Raw genomic sequence first — 3,122 nt, 5'->3', positions numbered from 1 at the left:
TAGGCACAAACCACTGGAAAAGCTGGAAGGACTCAGCACTGTCAAGTCTGTTCCCAGGGCAGAGCTGTGGCCACTGAAACTGCTGAAAACATTCCTAACAAAGCCAGTGGTTTTGCACCAGGTGTGTAACTTCCATGCACAAGAGCAGATCATTTACAAATGCAATTATTGTCACTTCTAACACCAGCCATTTGATTTGCATCAGTCTTTACAGCGAACTTCCCAATGCGGTTCAAAGGGGAAGAATTCCCGATACCACCATTTCTCACCGTGAGGCTCTTGGGTACCAAACACTGGCAGGTGCACCAAGCCCGTTCCAGCACCGGGTCACGGATCGGTAGGAGGTGGGTCAGGCAGTTCTGTTATCACAGAAGCCCTGCAAAACCTGTGTTGCTGCACCTATACCCTCCAGCAGGAAGAATTTACCTGGAGACCCTTTCCCAGAGGTCTGAAAATCAACAGTTAAGCAGGATGGCACACAGAGACTTCTTTTGCCTTAGAATGGGAGATGCCTTTTACAGCGATTCAGCAGAGCAGTACCCTCTGTGTGTTTATACTTGGAGTAAATCAGTCTGCTAAGATTCAGCCCTTCCTCTGCTATTACTTTGGCTATAGAGAGTAAAATTAAAATAGATAATAACAGGCAGGGAAAGGCATGGTATTGCTCCTTCATTAATTGTTCAATATTTTTACCTAGAAGCCAGTGAAAACTTGGCCACTGCCTCATCGGTAAATAACCAGCCTCTCATAAATACATACCAAGATGAAGAAATAGAAAGTCCACTAATAATTCAAAAAGATTAAAGTCCAAATAGCTGAGAAATGAAACTCCTTCATAAATCCCACCTTCAGTATGTTAAATTATTAATTTATTTTTAAGCAAGAAACATCACATTCTAATAGCTCTTGCTGGACAGCCAGTTAAAAAAGCATAAACCAACATCAAAGAAATAATAAAACACTGAAAGAATGACATTTTTATTTGTTCTTTTTAAGATGTCTAACTTTGTATTTTGCATATCAAAACTGGTAATTTCTAATGAGACAGGTTTCTGAAAATTGTTTGCTTCTTGACAAGACTTCAGCTCATGCCTTTTCCAGCTATCTAAAACTTCAGCTCCCTCCAACTCCTACCAGCGGCCAGGCGATCACATAAAGTGTTATCACAGATAAGGTTTAGCCAAATTAACCAGTCAATTTTATCACTCTCTTAGTTCTAGAAGTGCCAAATGAATCTAAGATCAACAAAATACAAAGGATCTTTCTTAATGGATAAGCGGAACGGAGAGAGGTCTTTTAAGGGCGGTAGGTGCTTTTCAGTGTTAGTTGTATAACAGCAATCTGTACCAACACACACAGAAAGAACACAGCTTATAACTTTGTACTCGTTTCTAAAGTGATCATAGCTATTTTTCATTATAAGGTGATTAGTATCTTTTTTCTAAGCAACTCTTTTGCCATTTGAAATAGCACGCTGCTTGTAGGTTTTAAGTAATTTTGATGGATACTTTCCTCTGTTCATCATCCATCAAACCCTGTGTAAAATTCCCCACAAAAAGTATCCTGTATCTTAAAAAAATAAAATTAAAGAAAAAGCATCTTTGTCACTCTACCCTTCTGTGGACAGGATGACAAGCCCATTGTCTTCCTCAACTTTACTGTCATTAACCACCCTTGTAAATCAAAGAATTTCACTATTGCATGGTGGTGGTGGTGTTGCAAAGCTGTGGGGCCACCCGTGCCCACCACTTGCCTAAGCACTGCTCAGGTCACAGCGTACCTTACTACTAGCACTGGCTGTCTTAAAGCCAGCAGTCTTTAAAGATGTTTCATTCCTATTTTGGAATTTTGGCTTTTGTAAGAGTTGTTCTAAGCAAGAATACAAACATTGTACAAAATACAAGCTACCGTTAGGAATGAAAGAAAAAAGTTGTTGGATTTACTAGAATAAAATTGACTGTGGATGTAATGATGTTTGCCTTCACCTCCAGCTCACCTTAGGTCTCATTATAAGCTTAAATTTTTCACATCAAATAGCACTTTTTCATTATAAATTAATTTAGCCTCTAGAAATGTGCATCATCTAGGTACATACATGAGTAGACAGGTGCAAAACAAGTATTCTAACTAGTTTCATTGAACTAACAAGTTTCATTGAATGTGTTGATAAAAATAACTGTGCTCTAAATTGCAGTACTTGAAATAAATTTGAAGCAGCTTGGATATTGACTGGAAAGTAGGCACACATGTACCAGCAGTCAAGGAGTGGAAACAAACTCTGTTGTCAACACCCAAACATTGCTTTTTGGTATTAAAACTGAGTAGATCTAGTGATGCAAATTACTGGTTACTGTACATCTGATGGAAGTGCGACAGAATACATCCTTATGCTCTAAACTCTGGAGTTGGATTAGATTTTTACACATTTGAAGTTTAAAAAGAAAAAAGCTTTAGGCATGTGTGAATGGTAGTACCAGAAACAATTTTCAAGCTTCCTGCATGCACACCCCATCCGCTTCCCACTTTGATGCTGGGGCAAGACCTAGGTACATAGCAGGCCAGAAGGGAGCTGCCATTCTCCCCAACCATGCCCTTGAAGCACCAAGAACCAGGACTTGCAAACCCCAGCCCTGCAGTCTGGATGTCATCTCTGCCCTTCGATCCTGTTTGGATTAGGCCCTTGAGGCTAAACGATGCTCCTACAGCACAGGCAATGGAGGTTGGGGCGGCCAGAGGAAAATGTTGCAAAGCAACCGTAAGCGTTCCTTACACAGGAGTCTTGCAATTGAACTTTTAATGGAAATGAGCAACCTGCAACCTAAAATCCTAGCAAAGAACTGGGAGGAGAGGTAAGGGAGAGAGAAGCAGGCTGCTCCCCAAATTGCCCCCCCCGTTAGGATCCAGGAGCATAGCTTTGGCAAACAGCATGTTGTTACAACTTGAGACAGATGGAAATGTGCTTACTTGTCAAAGCTGTTATCCCCCAAGAGGAAAGAAATTATGTTGTCTTGAACACGCTGTGGGTAACAGACAGGGAAAGGTCCAGAAATAGAACAAAACTAATAATACAAAACTAGGTTTGGAATATGAAATGAAAGCTGTCTTTTGCACAGAAAGGGGTG

The sequence above is a fragment of the Haliaeetus leucocephalus genome, unplaced genomic scaffold (genome assembly GCF_000737465.1).
Source record: "Haliaeetus leucocephalus isolate CR32 unplaced genomic scaffold, Haliaeetus_leucocephalus-4.0 Scaffold146, whole genome shotgun sequence".
Lineage (NCBI taxonomy): Eukaryota > Metazoa > Chordata > Aves > Accipitriformes > Accipitridae > Haliaeetus > Haliaeetus leucocephalus.
The sequence above is the reverse complement of the archived record's forward strand: the minus strand, read 5'-3'. Positions refer to the sequence as shown.